The sequence below is a fragment of the Pinus tabuliformis genome, chromosome 5_2, assembly GCF_031772625.1.
Source record: "Pinus tabuliformis cultivar Carrire ecotype Pingquan chromosome 5_2, CPIR1, whole genome shotgun sequence".
Taxonomy (NCBI): domain Eukaryota; kingdom Viridiplantae; phylum Streptophyta; class Pinopsida; order Pinales; family Pinaceae; genus Pinus; species Pinus tabuliformis.
In genome coordinates, this window is record NC_142306.1 from 113,761,991 (window position 1) to 113,788,833 (window position 26,843).

Sequence of the window (26,843 nt, forward strand, 5' to 3'; positions counted from 1 at the left end):
TTTTCATATGTAATCACAGCGTATGAATCAGTCAGTTTCAAGGAGGGGATGTCGTAAAAATGTTTTCCTATCATATTAAGAAAGTGCTCTAAATAATGAGAACTATTCCAGTTGAAGCAGCTCAGTAGTTTGTTTCAAATGCTTGCCAAAGAAACCGATGGGAATCTTATAGTGGATTCAAATTTGATGCAAACCTGTGTGAGGTTGGAAAAGAGTTCATGTTCTGATCTTCAGAGTCAAAAAACATCCTGTTTTTTTTTTCGATTGGTCCTTGAGATAAGATCATGTGGCAGGCCAAGACCAAAGTCATAGTCATTTTTGTGCCTCCGTATGAAGCACCAATACAATACTGAGAGCAGTATTATAACAAGCAATGCATTAGAGAAACCCAACCCAATTTTAGCACTAACAGATAAGCCACACTTTTTCCAAAAGTATGGACAATCTGGTAGAGATGGCACTCCATAGAGGCCCTGATTTTCTCATAAATGTTGGCTGGCATCTCCATATAGGTATGGTCTCAGTTGGGATGTTCCGGCTGAACGAAGGATTTTCACTAACAATGGCTTGCTGCTGCTGATTACAAGAGTCAGGAAAACAACTAGAGGAGGCTTTTGCAGATTTTTTTTTATATTTTTTTTTAAATGTTTTTGCAAGTTAGTTTTAAGGCCAAAGCTTGAATAGGGATGCAGATTTTCTATTGAAGCCACAGTGAAAGCTAGGATTGAAGATAGCCATAGGTTATTTTCCCTTTTTTTTTCTCTAAAATTGTGAAATTTTATAAGAATGATTAATGATTTTCAATTTGAGGCAGCAAAGACTTTAAGGTAATTATGCTAAAAACAGGACTTTGACTGAGGTCTTAAGCTAATTTTTTTTTTATCAATTTGGGCTGGGTGACTAGGATAGGATCCATGTCAGGACAATTCCGGAGATGCCCATGTGGTTGGTTTCTTCATTGGATGCCTGTAACCTGCTAAACCTTGGAATTAACTGTGGAATTCACAGTTAGCTGTGGAATCAGACTGCATTCCGCAGCTAATTCATAGAATCTTATTAAAATAGGACACAGTGTTTTGAGGACCACTACAAACCATAACCAATCAATCTTAGACAGTTGAACCTATCAAAGCAGTTGGGTTTCATTTTTTTTATATTGTTTTTTTTTATTGAATCAAATGAAATGATGAAGTTTATTTTGTCCCTTTTCCTCTCTCTTTTTTTTTTTAAACATAACAATTCTTTTTTTGATCCTCCAGAACACACGAAGTACAGGAGGAGAGCATACTCAAGAAATTATTAATTTTTTTAGATGTAAGAAATAAGGTCTCCTAATTACACTTCCCCAGCAACAGCGCCAAAATGTCTAGTCAATTTAATGTCTTAAATTGTTCTACATAAATTATCAATCCGAGTATCATAAACTCATGAAGTGTGGTGCACCATATGTACTTAATTAAGCTTTTTTCTTACTTCGTTGTTTTGTAGTTCATGTTGTTTTGGGGTTTTGTTCTTGTTGGTCTCCTAAAGTGTTTAATGCAAATGGAAATTCTAGTCTAAGGTTTTAAGAATACTTTTAAAGATCAAGTATGGATGTAGAATTGAAGACAAGGTTTATGCCTCTTATGGTAATTTCCAAACTTAGCACTTCCAAGATCTCAAAACATGCTATTTATAAAATCAAAACTTGAACAAAAGTGTAAACATGCAGCTACTTAAATCAAACAAAAGATTAAGTACTGAACATGAGGTTACTGTCTCTACTATCCATCTAATTACAGAAATAAAATATAAACTACTAGAATCAAAACCAAAAATAAAGAAGCTGGAAACAAGTCATTGATTTCACCCATAATTCCAATATTTCATCAATTAACTTCTCAAACGGGGTTAAACTAAAGACATTGGAAATAATGTCATATGGCATGAAAAAATGACATTTAACTATCTACTTGCAGATTAATGAAAGCAAAATCAATTACTTCACCTACAATACGATAGCTCGCCAATTAACTTCTAAAACGGGGTTAAGCTAAAGGCACTGGAGATAACGTCATGTAGCATAAAGAACTGATATCTAAATTTTCTACTTGCAAACTAATGAAAGCAAAATCAAATTACTTCACCTAGAATCTGATAGCTCGCCAATTAACTTCTAAAACAGGGTTAAGCTAAAGGCACCGGAGATAACGTCATGTAGCATAAAGAACTGATATCTAAATTGTCTACCGGCAAACTAATGAAAGTAAAATCAAATTACTTCACCTACAATCCGATAGCTCGCCAATTAACTTCTAAAATGGGGTTAAGCTAAAGGCACCGGAGATAACGTCATGTAGCATGAAGAACTGATATCTAAACTATCTAAAAAGCAGTAAATAAATCTCACTAAAATAAAGGCATAACAACTGGAATTAAAAACTAAATTCAGCAGAGGAATCAAGTCCCATATCACCACTTGATGCAAAAACTATATTAAAAAACTTGAATAAAAACTAATGAGAAAATACAAGAACATGTAAAGAAAAAAACTAATCTATAATCAACTGGTTGAACACAATTGCATGAATGGAAAAACTAATCTATCAAACTTGAAAGCAATCAAATGACATACTTGAATGGAATCAAAGCAAAACTACAAAGAAAAATCTAATCTACCTTACATTCTAATATGCTCCATGACATTTACTTCACATCTCCTTCCATATTGAGAACATCAAAGATTTATTCAAATTCTTCAAAATTACAAAGTAAAACAAAGCTCTCTAAAGCTTTCCAAAGCCATCAAAGAAGAACTACAAGCTCTAGGCTACCAATTCTAAATTCTAAGCTAAAGAACTAAAAAGCCAAGCTAGCAAATGAAGGAGAGAGATCTCCTATTTATACAAAAAGATGAGAAGCCATCTCATTAATGAGAGTCCATGAATCTCTCTCTCTACCTCTAGAGTCCTAATCAAAATAGGAACTAATAAGACATATGTCTTCTTAGAGTTTCAATACAATTAGGAGATGTGACACATATCCTCATGATCTCATGATTCTCTCCCCTCAAATTCGAATTTGGCCTTAGGGTGCCACATAAAAGTCTTCTAGAAGCCTCCTTTTGACCTACACATGTCAACAATCTCAACTCACTTGTTAGGTATAAGCATATGCACATTATTTTCTAATTTTTAACCACAAATTCACTTAAAAAGGCTTAGAATTAATAAAGTTTGGAAAAACATAAATGTGGCCCAATGATAATGAAAGTGGGATGAATATGGTGACATAGTAGTGAAATGGAGGTGAAATGAAGGTGATATGATGGACATAATAGTGAAAGTGTAATGGAAATGAATGACATTTTCAAGACCAAACAATATTATCGAAGAGGAAATTGAGAAAAATACTTTTTTGGTCCGAGATCAAACCTTTGGTCAATCTAGATTATTCTTTAAGGCAAATCAAACTCCTCAGAGATTTGTGCAAGAAATCAAGGGATATGAACTTTTTTGAATGATTTGGCCATTTTGATTTTGGGATCAAGTCAAAGATGAGAAAATATTGAGACCTATATGTTTTCACTTCGAGAGGGATCTAAATATCTCATTTTTTCTATTTAAGGAAGCTCTAAGCTCCTCATTGTATGGTTATCAGATCAAGCTCTTGGCTCTGGAAGCTCTACTATGTACTAGATTTTATGAATAATAAAGCAAGACATTGGGGGTAAGTTTTAATAGTGTTCTTCTGTTGGAAATAATATTGAGAGGGGGGGGGGGTGAATCAATATTAGCAATTTAACAATATTTCATTTCCATAAACAGATTTATATACGCTACTTTTGTTAATGAAACCTGCGTGTATACGCAACTGTGTTTAGAGCAACCAGTGTATGCCTTGCAATCTTATAATTTAGTTAGTTGATCTTTGATGTATATCAGAACCATATAATCAGTAATCAGATGCAGTAAACAGAACAGGCAATCACACACATGAACACAATATATAAGGTGGAAACCCAATGTGGGTGAAAACCACCAGCTGCAATCATCTCACTCTTTCTTTAATAAGAAACTTCTTTTACAAATTTTGTACTGGTGCAGCCTTATACCAGTACGCAGGCTTCTACCTGCAAAAGGATACAACCTTCTCTCATTCTCCAACTTTTCCTGGAAGGGAGCTACAACCCCCTTAGCTCTTGTACTAGCTGATGTGTTTACTAGTACGTAGGTGCTGACCTACAAAATGCTACAACCTTCTCTTTTCTTCCAGGGACCATGTTTCATAAATTTTCACACTGGATCCATCAATAAAATCAATCAAACATCAAATATATTTGCATCAACCAATCTCCTTTGAACCAACCAAAACTGAATCAAACAATCACTTTTCAGAACGTTGTAACCAGAACAAAGTAACAGAAACTAGAACCCAATGCTGAACCCAGAACACTACAACAACAAACAGAAGTAGCTAAAACATATTTTATGATATGTACGCTACTTCAATGTGTTGAACTTGCGTTCATACGCTGTTATCTAAAGGCAGACCTGCGTATACGTTGTTTTTAAATACAGAACTAGCGTGTATGTGCACCTTTTCTATACTGAACCTGCGTACAAATCTGTAAAACATTAGTTATACCCAAATCATCAGATTTAAAGATTACGACATGCGCCAATTATAAAAGATCAAAACCACACAAAGATACTTCTCTTCAAGCCTAAATATCTTGATCCATCAATAGAACGTATCCTTCTTCAAGTGCTCAGGTTCCTCCTTGATTCAAATCCAGCTATGCACCATAACCCAATGACCAGTATTCTAGATCTTGCTCTTCATTAGATATTCAATAATTGAGTGCCTTTGCCTAATGATCTCCTCCTCCTTTTATAGTCTTAGGCCTTACTCAATACCATGGTCCAAAACCACTTTAGAATCAATACCTTGGACCAAATACCCAGGGTCAATACTTCAGATAAGATACCTTGGACCAATACCATGGGTCAAAATACTAAGGACCAAATACCACAGACCAAAGCCAAGTTTTCCAACATGTACGTGCTTTTCCCTGTGTGAAAGTGTGTGTATATGCATATTTGCCTTTTGCTCTGTGAACCCGCGTGTATACGCGGCTTGGTCAAGGAGAACCTGCGTATATCTCTTTTTCCTTCATTCTGTAATCCTGAACTGTGATCTGTCATCTGAGTGAGTTTCCATCAAGGATAACACCTGTGTCATAGCGCCAAACCTATGTCATAATGCCAATAATCTCCCCCTTTGGACTTGATGGCAACCCCAATTCATTCTCCCCCTTTGTCATCAAGGGCAAAGGGTTATGCTCCCCCTGAGTACATGCTAAATTCTCTGATATGCTAAAGTGTGTTGTTCATGCTCCCCCTGACTATAAGCAAGGTCTGCAAACAGATGTTCTACAAGAAGAACATGACTTTATACATCATAAATGACCTTCCTATCACCAAAGACTCATACATACATCCATCTCCCAACCAAGTGGGGATATACCAAGATTTACTCATCCACCCAACCAAGTGGGGATACATAAAAAGTTTATACATGATAAAACAAGAAAATTACATCATCCATCCCAAGCATAGTGGGGAAACAAAATAGGTCGTTACATGACCTTGATAATAAAATTTATACATAACATAAAGAGAAAATATCTAAAACAAGACTCAGCAACTATCATCAACAACATCTGTCAATCACTATCCTGACCAGCAACCATGATCTCCCTCTACACCTGTTCCACCTGAATCAAAAAAACTGTGAAATTGTACCAAGATATTCTAAGGTAATGCCAACAATGATAATGCATTATTAGAAGTATATTCTCCCCTGAACCTGTGCCAGATGATCACTAATAAACCCATATCAGACTCTTTTCATCCTGAGTCTGGCCCACTGATATTCTTAAAACCAACATATACGTGGTTGTATCCACAGAAAACGACATATGTACGCAGATACGCTTCATGAAATTCGTGTACAACCACTGTTCTCTGAAACAAATAAGTGTCAATGGCAAGATGATGCATCAACTACTCCCAACTTCTGTCTAAGGTATTCAAATGTCTCTCTGGGCAGTGGTTTCGTGAATATATCAGCAACTTGTTCTTTGGAGGGAACATACTCCAATTTGACCTTTTGTTCAAGCACTTGTTCCCGAAGAAAATGATATTTGATAGGTATGTGCTTGGTCTTGGAATGCATGATTGGATTCTTTGAAATACTGATTGCACTTGTATTATCACATAGAATGGAGATGGGTGGAGTAAATGTGATCTGAATGTCTTGCAATGTTTGCATCATCCAAAGGATTTGTGTGCAACAATATGCAGCAGCCACATGTTCTACTTCAGTTGTAGATAATGCAATTGAACTTTGTTTCTTGCTGAACCAAGACACTAATTTGGAACCCATATAGAATGCACCACTACTAGTGCTTTTTCTATCATCCACACTTCCTACTCAATCTGCATATGTGTATGCATGAAGTGTAAGATCTGTGTTCCTAGGATACCATAAGCCAAAATTCTAAGTTCCTTGAAGATATTTGAAGATCCTTTTGACTGCTTGCAGGAATGATTCCTTTGGATTTGCTTGGAATCTTCCAACTATTCCCACTGCATGCATGATGTCTGGTTAGGTACCTGTTAGATAGAGCAGACTACCAAGCATGGATCTATAGGTTGGGTGATGTACTGCTACTGATTCATCATTTGCGCTGAGGCTGCATCTTGTTACCATAGGGCTACATACTGGTTTAGAATCTTCCATGCCATATTTCCTCAAGATCTGCTTGAGGTACTTGTTTTGTGATAAAAAATACCATCTTTATTTTGTTGAACTTGTAAGCTAGGAAAATATGTGAGCTCACCAAGCAGGGACATTTCAAATTCTTTCTGCATTACCAAGGCAAAGTTTTGACTCATGGCTTCTTCATTGCTACCAAAAATGATATCATCAACATACACAACAAGTATTAGCAATTTATCATTGTCAATTTTTATATATAGATTGCTATCAGCTGATCCTTTTGAAAAACCTTGTTGATGAAGATATTTGTCAAGACAATAATACCATGCCCTTGGAGCTTGTTTTAGACCATAGAGAGCCTTTCTAAGTTTGCATACGAGTTTTGGATCATTTCCAAGGATGAATCCGCCTGGTTGCTCAATATACACTTCTTCTTCTAGGTCTCCATTAAAAAAGGCAGATTTCACATCCATTTGATATACTTTGAACTTATGAAAACCAGAAAGAGCAAGAAACATTCTTATGGCTTCAAGTCTAGCAACAGGTGCAAAAGTTTCTTCAAAGTCTATACCTTCTTGTTGAGCATACCCTTTACAAACAAGTCTGGCCTTGTTTCTAATAACTTCTCCATTTTCATTCAGCTTGTTTTTGAATATCCATTTGGTTCCTGTGACATTCTTATCATTAGGTCTAGGAACCAATTCCCAAGCATTATTCTTTTCAATTTGCTCAAGTTCTTCATTCATGGCCTTGAACCAACACTCATATTTTCATGCTTCATTTACATTTTGCTTTTCAATGGAGGAAAGCAATGCTAGATAGCTTGAAGCTTCTGTAATAGTTCTTCTTATCTACACTCCTGCCTCTTTCTGCCCCAAAATTTGAGTCTCTGGATGATTCTTCTGAACATACCTAGATGGAGTCTTTTCTTCTACCCTTATCTGTTCTTCTGGTGCCTCGTTGGTTTCTTCTTCAAAATTTTTCTGATTTGATGTGGAAGGATAGTCCTCATCTTCTTCATAATCTTTGGTTTTTACCTGCTTTGGATTTTTTCTTGCTTCATCAACCACAACATCAATACTTTCAAAAAATTTCCCAAGTCTTTTATTATAACACTTGTATCCTTTACTTCGGGAAGAGTAACCAAGGAGAATGCCTTCATCTACTCTAGGTTCAAAGTTGCCAAGTTTTTCATCAGTCCTTTTGATGTAACATTTGCTTCCAAAAACTTTTAAGTATTTTACAGTAGGAGTCTTACCATACCAAAGTTCATGTGGAGTTTGAGTGTTGTTTACCCGGACGTTTGTTTTGTTGAGAATAGTGACAGCAGCAAATGTAGTTTCTCCCCAGAAGGTTGCAGGAGTTTCAGACTCATCTAGCATAGCACAAGCCATTTTTCGAACAGTTTTGTTCATTCTTTCTACCACTCCATTTTGCTGAGGAGTTCTTGTTGTAGAGAATTCCCTTCTTATTCCATGTTCTTCACAGAATTTGAAGAATTCATCCTAGGTAAATTCTCCTCCTCGATCAGATCTGAGGCATTTGATTTTGTGATCTGATTCATTTTCAACCAAGGCTTCAAAGGATTTGAACTTTTAGAAAGCTTCATCTTTATGCTTTAGAAGTCCTATCCAACACATTCTGGAAAAGTCGTCAATGAACAATATAAAGTATTCTTCTCCATGAGGTGACTTTTTCCTAGATGGACCACATAAATCAGTGTGAACAAGTTCAAGAGGCTTACTAGTTGATCCTTCCTTCTCAGGGAAATGTGCTATGGTTTGCTTACCAAATTGACATGATTTGCATATTGTGTTTTCTAGAATGTTGATATCTGGAAGATCACAAACAACCTTGTATTTGCATGCTTTTCTTATTTGAGGGAAGCTTAGATGCCCCAATCTTCTATGCCATAGCCAGTGTTCATCATTTTTGCTTAGGTAGCACTGTTGTTGTACCCGCTTGAGTATGTATAGGTTGTTTGGAGTTCTTACACCTTTGATCACTATTTCTCCTGTATCAAGCTCATGAACAACACATCCATTTGATCAAAATACTACCTCATTTCCTTGATCACACATTTGACTGACACTCAATAGATTATGCTTTAGACCATCTACATACATAACATTCCCAGCTTTAACTTTTTCTTTTAAGAGAACAGAACCTTTACCTTTTATGACTACAAGAGTGTCATTACCAAATGAGACCTTCTTTTCCTTTTCTAAGGCATTACATGACCGAAGTTTTTCTTTATCACCTTTCATGTGTTTCAAGCATCCACTGTCGATATACCAGTGATTTTCTTGTCCTTTTGCATATAAGGCTATTCCACATCTTTTTGTTTGTGGTTCTTTCTTCCTCCATGTTTTGGGACCCAATGAAGCTTGTTCCTTCTTAGGTGTTTACCGAAATTTACTCCTGCATTCAGAATCTTCATGACCAAAGTTGTTACAGATAGAGCATTCTATTTCATTTTCAAGAGCAGAAAAGTTATTGTAGGTCCTTTTCATGATCCCAGTCACATTCCTTTGATTTCGTGCTTCTCTAGTCATAATGGTCTTGTAAGCAACACATTGAGTAGCTTTGTGTCCAAAATTATGACATGAAAAACATTGTCCATTAAAGAAATTCATGCGATTATCAAATCTACTGACTTGATGATTGTAGTTTCCATTGACATTCATTCTTGAAGCAAATGGAGACTGATTTACCTGTGGTTGGTTATAGCTTTTGTTCATCCTTGAAGTAGATTGAACCTGATTTACCTAATGATCTGCTTTATGCCTTTGCTGACGATTGTCAACCTATTCACTTCTCCTTGCTACATCAAGATAGCTTTTGGAGGTTGATGGCTTCTGTGCTTGAGATGCTTCTTCTGTATATCCAAGAACTGTCTTTATCAGAGGAGAACGTTGCACTTTGATAATTTCATCTAAAGTTTCTGATCCTTTAGCAAATCTAAGATTAAGAGATTTTGTTTTCTCAATATCTTTTCTTAGACCCACAATTTCACATTCTAACTTTTCATTGTGTTTTTCCCTTTTAGCAAGTTGGAATGTTAGAGTATTTATAATCATACTCTTTTCTTCTAAATAGATTTTAAGTTTAGAAATTTCTTCATAGAGACCATCTTCATCTAAAGCATCCAAGAAATCATCATCTTCAAAAGCCATCAAAAGTCTATAATCATTACCATGTTCATCTTCATCACTATTTGATAAACCATCACTATCTTCATGTGTATAGTAGCTCTTCTTACTTACATTCTGTTTTCTACTCCATTTTTCCAGTTCCTTACCTTTATCCAGCTTATCTTTATGAGGACATTTGGTTGCATAATCACCAACTCTTCCACACGCAAAGCATTTGAAAGGTAGTTTACCTCTAAATCTTCAAGAACCCGTTGAAGGTTTTTGACAAAGTTTGCTTCTTCCTATCCTTCTAAAATGTGTCTCGATTCATTGAAATCTTCTCTTCCTGAAGCCTTGAATGTGGCTTCTCTCATATCTGATGGACCCCATTTTCTCATTTCGAAAGCAATTAGGATTCCATGTAGCTGTGTCATAGTAATACTCTGAAGATTCTGCTTTTCTTCTATGGCAGAAACTTTCGATTCAAACTTAGAAGACAGGGATCTCAAAACCTTTTCAACTACAGTAACTTCTTTTATCTCTTCACCCAATTTTTTCACGTGATTAACAATCTCATCTATACGTAAGAAGTAATTAGCTATACTTTCATCATTGTGCATTTTGAGAGTTTCATATTAAATTCTGAGAGATTGTAGTTTTGCACGTTTTACTTGATCATCTCCTTCATAGCTTAGAACGATCTTGTCCCATATTTCTTTGGTGGTTTTGAGCTGCATAACCTTGACAAATTTTGATTATGATAGACTCCCCAATAGTGTGTTGACAGCCTTGGCATTTGTTTCGTAGTGCTTTTTACCTGCAGTATCTGTAGGAATTGCTGATGGAAATGTGTATCCTCCTTTCACGATTTCCCAAACTTCTGTTCCAAGAGATTGAAGATAGGTTGTGGTTCTTACCTTCCAATAGACGAAGTTGCTCTCATCGAAGATTGGTGGTCTAGTGGATCCCTATCTTTAGTAGGTACTCATGATGATAGATCTATGTTCAAGCGATCAAGCTTTTTCTGAAGGACCTGCTCTGATACCAATTGTTGGAAATAATACTGAGAGGGGGGGTGAATCAGTATTAGAAATTTAACAATATTTCATTTCCATAAACAGACTTATATACGCTACTTCTATTAATGAAACCTGCGTGTATACACAACTGTGTTTAGAGCAACCAGCGTATACCTTGAAATCTTATAATTTAGTTAGTTGATCTTTAACATGTGTATCAGAACCATAAAACCAGTAATCAGATGCAGTAAATAGAACAGGAAATCACACACATGAACACAAGATATAAGGTGGAAACCCAATATGGGTGAAAACCACTTGCTGCAATCGTCTCAATCTTTCTTTAATAAGAAACTTCTTTTACAAATTTTGTACTGGTGCAGCCTTATACTAGTACGCAGGCTTCTATTGGCAGAAGGCTACAACCTTCTCTCATTCTCCAGCTTTTCCTGGAAGGGAGCTACAACCCCTTAGCTCTTGTACTAGCTGATGTGTTTACTAGTATGTAGGTTCTGATCTACAGAAGGCTACAACCTTCTCTTTTCTTCCAAGGACCACGTTTCATAAATTTTAGACTGGATCCATCAATAACATCAATCAAACATAAAATATATCTGCATCAACCAATCTCCTTTGTACCAACCAAAACTAAATCAATCAATCACTTTTCTGAATGTTGTAACCAGAACACAGTAACAGTAACTAGAACCCAATGCAGAACCCAGAACACTGCAACAGCAAACAGAAGTAGCTAAAACATATTTTATGAGATGTACGCTACTTCAATGTGTTGAACCTACATTCATACACTATTATCTGAAGGTAGACCTGCGTATATGCTGTTTTTAAATGCCGAACCAACGTGTATGTGCGCCTTTTCTATACTGAACCTGTGTACAGATCAATAAAAGATGATTTAACCTTTACAACTATTCAAACATCAGTTATACCAAGATCATCAGATTTATAATTATGACATGCACCAATTATAAAAGATGAAAACCACACAAAGATACTTCTCGTCAAGCCTAAAGATCTTGACCCATCAATAGAACTTATCCTTCTTCAAGCGCTCATTTTCCTCCTTGATTCAGATCTAGCTATGCATCATAACCCAATGACTAGTATTCTAGATCTTGCTATTCATTAGATATTCAATACTTGAGTGCCTTTGCCTAATGATCTCCTCCTCCTTTTATAGTCTTAGGCCTTACTCAATACCAAGGTACAAAACCACTTTAGAATCAATACCTTGGACCAAATACCTGGGGTCAATACTTCGGACAAGATACCTTGGACCAATACCATGGGTCAAAATAGCAAGGACCAAATACCACAGACCAAAACCAAGTTTTCCAACATGTACGCGCTTTTCCTTGTGTGAAAGTGCGTGTATACGCATACGCGCCTTTTGGTCTACGAACCCACCTATATACGCAGTTTGGTCAAGGGGAACCTGCGTATACCTCTTTTTCCTTCATTTTGTGATCCTGAACTGTGATCTGTCATCTAAGTGAGTTGCCATCAAGGACAACACCTATTTCATCGCGCCAAACCTGTTTCATAATGCCAACATTCCATGACTATGGTAATATTGATTATTGTGCTTATTTTATATCAGGTCTATTAATTGTTATTTCCATTTTCTATGATATGTTTATTGGTGTATAGTTATCTTACATTGGTATTTTGATTTGGATAAGTACTTTAGACATGGACATCCTAGTGGGTTTTTTGTTCAACCCCTAGAACTTCCTTTCATTGTATTATCCTATCCCATCTAGATCTAACAATATATCTTTGATATTTTATGGAAATCATCTTGTTGAATTAGATCTCAAGCGTGACGTTTTTAGTTGAACTAGCCAACTCTTTTGCACAGAAGTGGAAGAAACCACTTTATTTGCTTTTGAAGACTTATGTAACGAAAAAAAATTCTAGGGGTTCTTGGTCATGAGATGAATGTGAGGCATTAAAAAATTTTCTTGTCCCATAATGTTGAATTGACATCGCACTTTCTGTTACCCCAAGGACAGGTGAAGGTGGTTTTATCCTGGTCCTCTAGGCTAATCTGGATTTGATTGTACCGGTTGAACCAATCTAAGAAAGAGAAAAAAAAATTCCCTGCCTGGCCATCTAACACTTGGTCAATGAAAGGTAGAGGAAAATGGTCCTCCTTTGTTTCTTTGTTTAACTCTCTATAATCAACACAAATCCTCCACTTTCCATTTTTCTTTGGAACCATCACCAAAGGAGACATCCACTCACTTTCTGAGATAGGTTAAATGAATCTTGCATCCAAAAACTTTTGCAACTTTTCTTTGACTATATCTTTGAGAGTTGGATTCATTCTCCTTTGGGGTTGTCAGACTGGTTTGCAACATTCTTTAATGTAAATGTGGTGAGTACACACCGAGGGGTGCACTCCCTTCATTTCTTTGCAATTCCAAGCAAAGGCATCCAAATGCTCTCTCAGCATATTGCATAACTCTTCTTCTTGGTGTACAGAGAGAGGGGTTGATTCCCAATGCTTTTTCAGGGCCAAATTCTATTATCTTGACACAAGTAGGGTTTGAGTCAGATAAGCATAGATCAATCCAATGGGTGTTCTTGGCTTCCTTCTCTACTTCCTCCAGAGACATGGTGTTGGGAGTTGGATTTTGGAGGTTGTGTTAAATCAAATCATCTTCATTAGGTTGTCCTCCTCCTATGGCAGTTTCTAGGGTATAGAGTTGGGAGGAGTATACTTCATCTTCCTCCTCCTCTTCTAGCCATAAAGGTAATTCATGCTCTAATTATGGCTAAGCAGGAGGATACAGGACCAACTGCTTGGATAGATGCCCATTTTTTATAGTCATGTTTCCAGCCCTGCAACTTATGTAGGCATCGATAGTGGCTAACAAAGGCCTCCCAAGTATGTGAGGATAACAATTAAATTTGGTCTTAGGATAGAGAAATAAGAAGTCTGCAGGGTACTCCCAGGAGTCAATGGAGACCATCACACCCTCAAAAATCCCTTGAGGGGCTGCTGTGGATCTGTCTGCAAGCTGCAAGACTGTCATGGTCTTTCTTAATGAACACTGGAGATTCAGCTTGAGGATGGTGTCCTTAGTCATTACATTAATGGCAGCCCCAAGATCAATCAAGGTATGGGGGACAATGGTTCCATTGATGTGTACATCTAATACAGGGCTCCTAGGGTCTAAATACTTTGGGCAAATTACCTACCCCAACATTAAATTGGATAGCTGTCTAATGACATTAATGGCAGGGATGTCTCTTTTTTGCCTCCTTGGATGTTTGAAACACTTCTCTTTAATCAGTTTGTTGTAAATAGGTACATCCTTAATAGCTTGGAGAAGTGGTATTTTGACACATAGATTTTTCAATTCACACAGAAGTTCATTCTCTTCTAGGGTATGTTGGACTGGATGAGTTAATCTTTCAGGAAAGGGTTTTGGATTCACTCTAGGCATACTTTCCTCTCTTTCCTCCCCACTCCCCCAGAGTGGAGATGGAGGTTGGTTATCTGGGAGAACTCTCCCAGACCTAAGGTTGATTTCCTGAATTTCCACAACATAATCAGGGTAGGATATCTCTCCATTGTAGACCTATTGTACCTATCTGTTGTTCGGGTTTGGGTTTGGTTGGGCATGCATCTGAGGTTGTTTAGGTGGAGCAAGGTGTAAAAGTTGTGATTGAGATGGAGGTGAAGGCAATAAAGTTGGAGCATTGTTGTATGGGGGCCTCCACCCCTGGGTGATGCATTCCAATGAGGTTGTGGAGGAGTATATGTCTAAAATGGCTAGTTGGGAATGGTACTGAGGTGCAAAAGACCAAGGAGGGATGAGTAGGGGGGCCCCAAGAGGGAATGGATGTGTTTTGGTTAGGGTTTTAATATGCATATGATGACCCTTGCATGCCCTGTTGGTATGGTCGAGGCCAATGAGGCCTCCTTTGATTTATGTAGAAGAGTTGTTTAATCACCCCTTCAGTTCCCTGATACAAAACTTTTAGTCTAGGTAGAGAAGTGAACTTGTCTGTTGAGTGGTTTTCTTCATAACTGAGCAGATCTCTATAAGGTTTAATGGACATTCATTCCTAGGGTGCCTCTTTTTTCATCTAGGGTAGAAGATGGCTAATGCTCTCTCTTCTTCATCCTTCTTCCTCTTGATTTGCATAGTGTCAATCTACAGGGAAAGGGTTTGCATCATTTCACTCTTAAAATATTCCAACATGTTTCCAATTTCACATTTTATATATGTGTTGGAAGAGGATAAGTTGGCCACTGTTTGACTAAACCTACCCCTTTCTCTAGTTATCCTAGAGTGGTTCTTAAAAATGGTCTTTATATCCTCATAGGGTAGCTGGTAGATGTCCCCTCTTGATAGAAAGTTTAGGGTATCCAGGAGATCTTCCCTGATCCCACTGAGTAGGACTAGCTAAAGTGACTCAAGATCAAGTGTGCACTTGGCCCTTTTATAGCTAAGCTGGAATCTTTCCTCATAATCCTCTAAGGACTCATCATGCCCCAAGGTCATTCTAAAAATTTCCTCTTTGGTTTCTTTGGACCTGAAGTAGTCCCTATACTTGTTGTTGAAATCTTACTGCATCTGAGCCCAGGTGGTGATACTATCCCTAGGTAAACCCATGAACCAACGTAGTGTTACATCCTAGAGAGTGGATGGGAATAATTTCAAATTTTGATCATCAATGGTGTAATCATAAGTTCTGCATATGACAACAAATTCAAACAAGAAAGTATCTAGATATTTTGAGGTCATGCCATGGAAGTGAGGAAGAGAAGAGGGGCTTATGTTTTTCATCTTGGCATCCCCATTGGTTTCTCTTATGGGAAAATCACCCTCAATTATTTCTCTATCTTCCCTTTCATTTCTATTTTCAGCCATTATGTCATTCAGAATGGGTTCTTCTTCTTCCCCTATAGGCTCTTCAAAAATCTCTGGTTGTTTGCCTAAGGGGTCCTCTAATTCACATCCATCGAAGAAGAGGGAAGGTTGGTTGTTTGAAGTGGTGGGGGTATTTGGTAGAAATTTTCCTAAGTTATCCCTATTCCCGAGGCATCAAAGAAGTGTTTTGTTTTGTTTTTCAAGCTTTAAGACTAATTGCAGAATTGAAAATACAAACTGAATTAAAACTAACTGTTGAATGAAATCACTTGTAGAATGGAAAGGAAAGCAAACCAACTTACAACTACTTTGTAAAAAATGAAACTAATAGCATAATGAAATTGATAATAAATGGAAGAAAGAAAGAAGAAATCACATCTACTTAGACACCTCCCAGAAACGGCGCCAAAAATTGATGAGCACCAGTATTACAACAAGAATGCTGCAACTCCTAGGGCTACCAACTTTACTTTATCAACCCGGGTTTCATACAAAATTGGAGGTGACAATGATGTATACACAAATAGATGTAATGGATCCACTCTTTGTCACTGTTGAGCTGGGTGATGAGCCTCATCATTGGGTAATTATATGGGCCTTAATTCACCTCCTAGCTTAGTCAAAACAACTTTTATCACAACTTATTACATGTTTTTTATTATATTTTATTTATGAGATGAGTTAGAGTTGGATATTATGCATAGTGGACTAATATGCATTGAATGCAGGATTGAAGGAGAAAATCAAGGAATCTTGGCAAAGATTAAGGTTAAAACTCGAATGGGACAAGGGAGAGGGATTGCAGGAGGTAAATCCTCCTCATTTACTTCTCCCCCATTCAAATATTCCTCCATTTATCACACCATCTCAGAGTGCAAGCAGCCAAGTCATGAGGATTAGAAGGTAGTCGAGCAAGTGAGAGACAAAGAGCTAGTTTATCTCAAGTTTGGGAGTCGAGCCTCCCTAATTTTAAGGAAGTCATTGGGGACTTAAGTTTTATAAGTAGAGAGGCCTAGAGGCTCATTAGGATTCAAAATTTTGTGGTAAAACTCTAAGCTATTTTCGAGCTCCAAACTTAGTAAAAGTTTTATTGATGTAATTTTCTGTTTTGGTAATAAGAATGAGTTTTGTTTTGAGCCAGCACTGAGTTAACTCAGAGGGCTGAAGCTCTTGGGTTAGGGACCAACCCTAGCAGCCAAGGCTCCACTTTCTTGTATCTGTATGTTTAGATTAGTCCCATAGCTTCATTGTTAATTTGCCTTTAGATGTATTTTCATTGCAAGTAGTGTAGATTGGATTGGTTGTTTATTAGTTTTCTTCCATTTGTGCCTTACTTTAGTAGCAGGATAGCAGGGATAAAAGGAGTACCAAAAATATTTCAGTAGGTATCTTGGCCTCATTTCCTCCCTTTGGGATCATGATTTGAGGAAGGGATCCTTATGCGGCCCAAAAAACACAGATTTCTATTTCTTGCATGAACTTTAGAGTTTACTATATTTAAGTTAGCATCTGATCAATTTTGCAACGTAGGATTTCATTGCCATATCTTTTCTTAATTATTTTAGTTGATCTCATCCATGCTTTCATTCCTTTCAACAACTTTCCTCATGCATAATGTAGGTAGTTATTTCATTAATTCTACTTTTATAGCTTACGAGAATGCTTCTTGTTCACATAGCTTTTTGGAAATTATACATGTTTTATGAAGAGTAAGTGCTTCAGGAGTAGAAAAAGACTTCATAGCCAGAAACCATCTTCCACTTCATCCACCATATTCATTCCTTGTTTTGACCATTGCCTTCACTAGTTTTCATCATTTTACATAGAAATTCTTCCAAGCACATCAAGTGAATCCAACCATCCTCTATCCTTGTTGTTGCCTTCTCAGTGATCCTATACCTTTCCTCACTTCATTCCACCCATATACCACTTTCCCTAAGCCTTCCATCACCTCCAACACCTTCCATTTTTCTCTCAACTGTATCTTGTAGGTTTACATGGAATCTTGTAGGTTTCTAGTACACCCTGTAGGTTTTCCTGAAATGGCCTATTTTGAGGCCGAATTGAGGGAAAACCTCTAGGAAGTCACCAAAGGTCTCCCAAGGTCCTCCCACACCTTCCGACCATCTCCTAACCCTTCCAACCATCCTCCAACATCCTTAATTCACCTACCACATCACCAAAAGAAATTACTTTACATACTTGATTTTGCATGAAAAGACAAAAAGACAAAAATAGAGTTATTTCAGTCCCTTTAATTGCACATTAGTGATGTTTGATGCTTTTTACTTCCATTCTTAGATAACAGTGTTTGGTTCATGTTAATTTAGCATTATTTCAAAGCATAGTTTCTTGGTTGTTAATTAGGAAATGGTGTGATTTAGCATTGAATTTCGGTCTTTTTCATTATTGCAGTAGAGTAGATCCCCCTTAGAGTAGATTTCCCTTTCTTCCATCAAGAAACCAATCTTCTTCTGACTCCATAGAAGTCTGGCTTGAAAACCCTAGTGGTCTCTCGCAAGTTGAACTGTGGCAAAAGGTAGAACCATCACTTTTACATGTGTATACAGCACTGTCACCTCCAAGTTTGTACGAACCTCGGGTTGATAAAGTAAAGATGGTAGTCCAGGGATTGCAGCATTATTAATGCAATACTGGCGCTCATCACTTTTTGGTGTTGTTGTCGAGGAGGTGTCTGAGTAATATATGATTACTTCTTTCTTTCTTCTATTTCTTATCTCTAATATTCTGCTATTAATTTATTTCTGCAGTTTTTTTTTTGTTTCTTCATTTTTCATTATACATTTTCTGCGTTCCTTTCCATTTTTCAAGAAAGATTTCAATTCAGTAAGTAGTTTTTTCATTCAATCAATAGTTTTCATCTAATCATATATTTCAATTCTACCCGCTGATCTGGATTTGGTTGTACCCATTGAATCCATCTAGGAAAGAGAAAAACCTTTTCCCTACCTAACACTTGGTCAATGAATGGTAGAGGAAAATGGTACTTCCTTGTGGCTTTGTTCAACTCCCTGCAATCGACACAAATCCTCCACTTACCATTTTTCTTTAGGACTAACACCAAAGGAGAGATCCATTCACTGTCAGAGATAGGGTAAATGAATCCTACATCTAGCAGTTTTTGCAGTTCTTCTTTGACTATATCTTTAAGAGCTGGATTCATCCTCCTTTGGGGTTGTCGGATTGGCTTGCAACCTTATTTGATGTATATGTGGTGAGTACACACTAAGGGGTGCACTCCCTTCATTTCTTTGTAACTCCAAGAGAAGGCATCTAGATGTTCCTTTAACATGTTGCATAACTTCTCTTCTTGGAGAGAAGAAAGAGATGGATTGATTTTCAAGGTTCTCTCAAGGCTGAATTCTATGGTTTTGACACAAAGGGGGTTGGAATCGGCCAAGAATAGGTCAATTGGATGATTGTTCTGGGTTTCCTTTACTACATCTTCTAAGGGAAATGTACTAGGAGTTGGACTTTGGAGTAGGTGTTCAATCAAATCATCTTCATCCTGCTCTCCTCCTCCCATGGTTGTTTCTAAAGTATAAAGTTGTGTGGAATAAACTTCATCTTCTTCCTCCTCCAACCATAAAGGTAAATAATGCTCTAAAGATGGTTGAGCAAGAGGGTATAGGACTAACTGCTTGGACATATGCCCATTCTTGATGGTCATATTCCCAGCTCTGCAGCTAATGTAAGCATCAACAGTGGCCAACTAGGGTATCCCAAGGATGAGCGGGTAACCAATAAGCTTAGCCTTAGGCTGGAGAACTAGGAAATTTATAGGGTACTCCCAAGAGTCAATGGAGACCATCACATCCTCCATAATCCCTTCAAGGGTCACAATGGAGCGGTTTGTAAGTTGCAGAACTATTTTAGTCTTCCTCAATGAACCTTGGAGGTTGATCTTGAGCATGGTTTCCTTGGTCATCACATTAATGGCAGCCCCAAGATCAATCAAAGTTTGTGGGACAAGGGTGCTATTGATGTGCACATATACTACAAGGCTTCCAGGGTCCAAATACTTTGGACAGATTACCTGCTCCAAGATTAAGTCGGACAGTTGTCCAATGAAATTAATGGTAGGGGCATCTCTTCTTCGCCTCCCTAGATGCTTGAAGCACTTCTCCTTAATCAACTAATTGTAAATAGGAACATCTTTTATTTCTTGGAGAAGTGGAATATTTACACATAGATTTTTCAATTCTCCCAAAAGTTCAGTCTCTTCTGGCGTAGGCTGGAGTGGTTGGGTTAATCTCTCAGGAAAGGGTGGATTTACTTTAATAATTCTTTCCTCTCTTTCTTTCTCAACCTCCCTAGGTGGAGGTGGAGGTTTTTTTATCCAGGAGAACTCTCCCATATCTTAGGTTAACCACCTAGATTTCCCCAGCATAAGCTAGATATGATGTCTCTCCACCATATACTTGTTGAGCCTATTTGTTGTTCGAGTTCGTATTTGGCTGGGCAGGCATCTGGGGTTGCTTGGGTGGAGAAGAGTCTAACATTTGTGGTTGGGTAGGTGGTGGGGGTAATAAAGCTGGAGCATTGTTGTATTGGTTCCTCCACCCCTAGGGAGGTGCATTCCACTGAGGTTGTGGTGGAGCATATGGTTGAAATGATTAGTTGGCTATCTGGGAGTGATATTAAGATGCAAAGGACCAAGGAGGAGGTGTAGACCAAGAAGGATGAGTAGGGGTCCCCAAGAAGGTATGGATGTGGTATAGTTGGTGTTGTAATATGCATGGGATGACCCTTGCATGCCCTGCTGGTATGGTCTAGGCCCATGACGTCTCCTTTGGTTTATGTAGCAAAGCTGCTCAATAAGACCCCTTCAGCTCCTTCATAGACAACTTTGAGTCCAGGAAAAGAAGGACTCTTGTCCCTGGAGTGGTTTTCTTCACAGACTGAGAAAATTTCAATAGAATTCAATGGACATTCATTCCTAGGGTGCGTCCTGGTGCATCTAGGATAGAAAATGGCCAAGGTTGTCTCTGCTTCCTCCTCCTTTCTCTTAATGTGCTTAGTGTCCATTTGTAAGGCAAGGTTTGCAACATCTCACTCTTGAAATCTTCCAGCATGTTTCCAATTTCACCCTTGATAGATGAGTTGGAAGAGGAAGTATTGACCATAGGTTGGCTACCCCAAACCTTTTTCCTAGCTTCCATAGAATGGTTTCTAAACACACTCTTGATATCCTCATAGGGTAATTGGTAGATATCTCCTCCTGCTAACAAGTGAAAGGTATCCAGAAGATATTCCCTTACTCCCCTAAGCAGGACCAGCTTTAGTGACTCAGGGTCAAGTGTGCACCTGGCCCTTTTGTAACTAAGATGGAATCTTTCTTCATAGTCCTCTAGGGATTCATCATTTCCTATGGTCATCCTAAAGATTTCCTCTTTAGTATCCTTTGATCTACAAAAGTATCAATACTTTTTGTTAAAGGTTTGTTGCATCTGAGCCCAAGTTGTGATGATATCCCTAGGTAAACCCATGAACTAGCGCAATGTTGCATCCTTGAGGGTAGACGGAAATAGTTTTAACTTCTACTCATCATCTGTATAGTCATAGGTTCGGCATATAACAACAAAATCAAATAGGAAAATGTCGAGGTCTTCTGCATTCAAGCCATGGAAATGAGGTAGGGAAGAGGGGCTTATATTTTTCATCTTGGTGTCCCCATTGGTTTCCCTAATGCGGAAGGCAACCTCGACTCTCTCTCTCTATTCCCTCTGTCATTTCTGTTTTCAGCCATTGGTTCAGTAGGAATGGGTTCTTCTTCTTCTTCTTCCCTATAGGTTCTTCAAATATGTCAAGTTTCTCACCTAAGGGTTCCTCCAGTTCACAGCCACCAAAGAATAGGGAAGGTTGGTTGTTTGATGCAATGGGGGTATTTGGCAAAAAATTCCCTAAGTTATCCCTATTCCTATGAGGCATGAAAGGAAATTTTTTTGGTTGGTTTTGTGTTTTTTTCAAACTTGGAAAGTACTTTGCAAAATTGAAATTGTTGATTAAATGAGAACTACTAACTGAATGAAAAAACTACTTGCTGAATTGAAATCTTGCTTGCAAAATGGAAAGGAAAGTAGAAAATGTAGAATGAAAAATGAAGCAACTAAATTACTTTTGCAGAAATAAACTAATGGCAAAATATTAGAGACAAGAAATAGAAGAAAGAAGCGATATTCACATGTTACTCAGACACCTCCCCGGAAACGGTGCCAAAAAGTGATGAGTGCCAGTATTGTAGCAAGAATGCTACAACTCTTGGGCTACCAGCTTTACTTTATCAACTCGAGGTTCGTACAAACTTGGAGGTGACAGTGCTGTATACACAAGTAAAAGTGATGGTTTTTCCTTTTTTTCACGGTTCAACTGGCAAGAGACCAGTAGGGTATTCAAGCTAGACTTCTATGGAGTCATAAGAATCTTGGTTTCTTGATGAAGAAAGGGAAATCTACTCTAAGGGGGCACTACTCTACTGCAATAATGAAAAATACCGAAATTCAATGCTAAATCACACCATTTCCTAATTAATTTCCAAGAAACTATGTTTTGCAATAATGTTAAATTAACATGAACCAAATGCTATTATCTAACCATGGAAGTAAAAAGCATCAAACATCACTAATGTGCAAGTAAATGGACTGAAATAACTCCATTTTTGTCTTTTTGTCTTTTCATGCAAAATCAATTATGAAAACTAATTTCTTTTGGTGATGTGGCAGGTGAATTAAGGATGTTGGAGGATGGATGGAAGGGTTAGGAGATGGTTGAAATGTGTGGGAGACCCTTGGGAGACCTTTGGTGACGTCCTAGAGGTTTTCCATCAATTCGGCCTCAAAATAGGCCATTTCAGGAAAACATACAGGATTCACTATAAACCTACAAGATACAACCAAGAGAAAAATGGAAGGTGTTGGAGGTGACGGAAGGCTTAGGGAAGGTGGTATATGGGTGGAATGAAGTGAGGAAAGGTCTAGGATCACTCAGAAGTAAACAAAAAGGATAGAGGGTGGTTGGATTTTCTCAATGTGCTTGGAAGAATTTCTATGTAAAATGATGAAAACTAGTGAAGGCAATGGTGAAAACAAGGAATGACTATGGTGGATGAATTGGAAGGTGGTTGCTAGCTATGAAGTCTTTGTCTACTCCTGAAGCACCTGCTCTGCATAAAACATATATAATTTCCAAAAAGCTACGTGAACAAGAAGCATTCTCGTAAGCTAGAAAAGCATAATTAATGAACTAACTACCTACATTATGCATGAGGAAAGTTGTTGAAAGGAATGAAAGCATGGATGAGATCAACTACAAGAACGAAGATTGAAGAGATGGCAATGAAATCATACTTGGAAAAACTGATCAGATGCTAACTTAAATACAGTAAACTCTAAACCTCATGAAAGAAATAGAAATATGTGTTTTTGGGGCTGCATAAGGGTCCCTTCCTCAAATCATGATCCCAAACGGAGGAAATGAGGCCAAGACACCTATTTACATCCTTTTGTACTCCTTTTATCCCTGCTAACCTGCTACTGAAGTAAGGCACAAATGGAAGCAAACTAATAAACAACCAATCCAATCTACACTACTTGTAATGAAAATACATCTAAAGGAAAATTAACAATGAAGCTATGAGACTAATCTAAACATATAGATACAATAAAGAGGAGCCTTGGCTGCTAGGGTTGAGCCCTTTGAGTTAACTCGGTGTTGGCTCAAAACAAAACTCATTTTTATTACCAAAACAGAAAATTACATCAATAAAACTTTCACAAGTTTTGAGCTGGAAAATAGCTTAAATTTTTACCACAAGAATTCAAATCCTAATGCAGATCTATGCCTCTCTACTTATACAACTAAAGTCCCCAACAAATTCCTTAAAATTAGGGAGGCTTGGCTCCCAAACTCAAGATAAACTATCTCTTTGTCTCTCACTTGCTCGGATGCCTTCTAATCCTCATGACTTGGGTGCTTGCATTCCAAGCTGGTGTGATAATGGAGGAATATTCGAATGGGGGAGAAGTAAATGAGGAGGATTTACCTCCTAAAATCCCTCTCCCTTGTCCCATTCGAGTTTTAACCTTAGTCTTTGCCAAAATTCCTTTATTTTCTCCTTCAATCCTGCATTCAATGCATATTAGTCAACTGGGCATAATATCCAACTCTAACTCATCTCATAAACAAAATATAATCAAAAACATGTAATAAGTTGTGAGAAAAGTTGGTTTGACTAAGTTAGGAGGTGAATTAAGGCTCATATAATTACCCAATGATGAGGCTCATCCTCACCCCCCCTACTGAAAGTGTTGCTCATCCTCTGAGCACCTCAATCAATATCCATATCCTTCATAGCTCTAGTGGCCTCCTTGACATCCCATGCCTATGTTGTGGTTTCTTCTTCTTGTTCATAGAAGCCTGCTTTATTTTCTACATCCTCCCACTGCCTCCTTTCTTCTTCTTCCTTCCTTCCTTCTAGAATTCCTATATGTAGTGGTGGACTAAGTTTCAAGCCAATCCAATTGACTTTTAGCCTTTGCATAGATTGCCTGTACATGGGTGTCTTGTTTAGTGCTTCTCTCAATCTTTGAGGAGGCTGGTACTCTCTTATCTTTAAGTTGTATGGTAATGTGTTCCATCTCCTCAAGCAAGCATGTATGATATCATCCCCTAACAGCCTAAACATGTCCTCAAAATGTGAAATTGCTTGATCTTGGGCAACAAGATACCTGGGTGCAAGATGAGGATCATTTGCAATCAAATTATGGGTACTGATGAGGGCCATGGGATCTGACTGTTCAACTCTGATCATAAGAGATTCATTTTTTTCTCTTGCCAATATCTTCTTCATCTGTGTAGCCCTTGATTCCTTATGGTTCATCCATGATGCCAAAGCCATCAACTGTAAATCTCGTAACTTAGCATTAGGGTCCCATACATTCATGTTTGTTAATGTAATATTCCTAACCCAAAATGTTCCTCAAACCCCTGCAAAAACTCCAACCAAATATGTGCAAATGATATAATAACCCAGAAGTGATAAAATAACAGTGGAACAACATATAATAATGTAAACTGGAAATATAAGCAAATACACAAGAAACGCAGCGAGAAATGCTAAGACATTTTATTATACTGAGCAATAAATGAGTACAAGAGGTGATTAGACAAATGGCACCTCAACTTGCACAAGGCAAGTTATGAAATACTCTTAGAATGACAAGAATGGCCTCTCTGCGTGGATGTTGTTGTTGTGCTACTACTACTGCTAGAAAACAATTGATGATTTGGGGCTGCTCCCCTCCTCAGAAAAAGTTGAAACTCTGGATTCGAGCTCTACTCAAGAAACCCAGAAAAACCCAGACAGATTTTCTAAATGGCCGACCCCCGAAAATCACCCCCTTGGGGTTCTGCGCAGTTGCTCAAAGATGCTAATGAAGCTGCTGCTGAAATGCTGATGAAACTGCTGCTGAAATGCTGATGAATCTACTACTGGAATGCCAATGGAAATACCTTGCCTGAGCAGGCACTCGATGTCCCCCGAGGCTGAGGGTGAGATCTCCGAACGGAGACACTCAATGCACTAAACAGTGTTGCAGACTAGCTAAACGGCCAGCGTGCTCTAAGTTGAAATGACTATCAAAAATGATCATAACCAAAATGATAAAAATGAGGGGGTTCCTCTCTATTTTATAGCCTCTGCCTCTCACAATCCCTAGGCTCACTTTCTCCTGCGTGATCCCTTCTTTCCATGTGTTCCTTCCCTCCTACACAGTCCCTCCATGTGTCCGCGTGGGCCCCATTTCTGCGTCCCCCTTTGGCCCCCTTGGTTCTCCCTTAAGTCACAACGTTGTGCTACCTAGGAAGTGAATTTTTTCTTTTATTTTTTTTCTAAAGTGAGTTATGTTCCCCCTTCCTCACTTTTTATTTACAAATAACTATAGAAGGCAAAAATCGAACAAAATCAAATATTCCAATTAGCCATAGCTAATTAGGAATATTACAGTCTCCCCTGGCAAAATGTTGCTTGTCCTCAAGCAACTAAAGTGATGGATGTTGTAAGATATCCTCACTCTGCCCAAGTGGCATCCTCATACGGAAAATTCTTCCACCTCACCAAGAATTCCCAGACCGTCTTGCTCCACAACAGTCTCTCCCTAGAGTCAATGATAGCCTCCGGTTGCAATACCAAATGCCCCTCATCATCCATGGGTGGTAGCTCATCTATCATGATCACCTGCTGCCCCAATGCCTTCTTCAAGCATGATACATGAAAAATGTTATGAATCTTGCTGCCTTGGGTGAGTTCCAACTCATATGCAACCTGTCCAATCCTGCGTATCACCCTGTATGTCCAATCCTCCGTATCACCCTGTATGGCCCATAAAAGTGGGGCTTCAACTTCTCAGCCCCCTTCTGCTTTAGCAATGATTGTCGGTATGGCTGTAATCGTAGGTAGACCATATCCCCTACCTCGAACTGCCTCTCCACCCGACCCCTGTCGGCATACAGCTTCTGCTGGTTCTGCGTTGTAGCCATATTATCCTTGAGAGCTCGGAGGACATCCTTGCTCTCTTGGATCCAAATCTTGGCTATACGAGACCTGCTATCACCAAACATCACGTCGACAAAAGATAAAGGATGATACCCATATAAGGCATAGAATGGTGACATACCAATGGACATGTGATGCGAAGTATTGTAGCAGTACTCTCCCAGATGCAGCCACTTCAGCCATGCTTGCTACTGCCCACTGACATAGTTATGCAAGTAGCCCTCCAGCCACTTGTTAACTATCTCCATCTGTCTATCCGTCTGTGGGTGATAGTTGGTACTTGGTGTCAACTCCATCCCCACCAATCGAAAAAGCTCCTGCCAAAACCCTCCCATGAAACGGCTGTCCCTGTCACTAACGGTGGTCTTATGAAGACCATGTAGCTTGAATATCTCCTTGAAGAACAGCTCAGCCACCTATGCTACTGTATAGTGTGCGGATA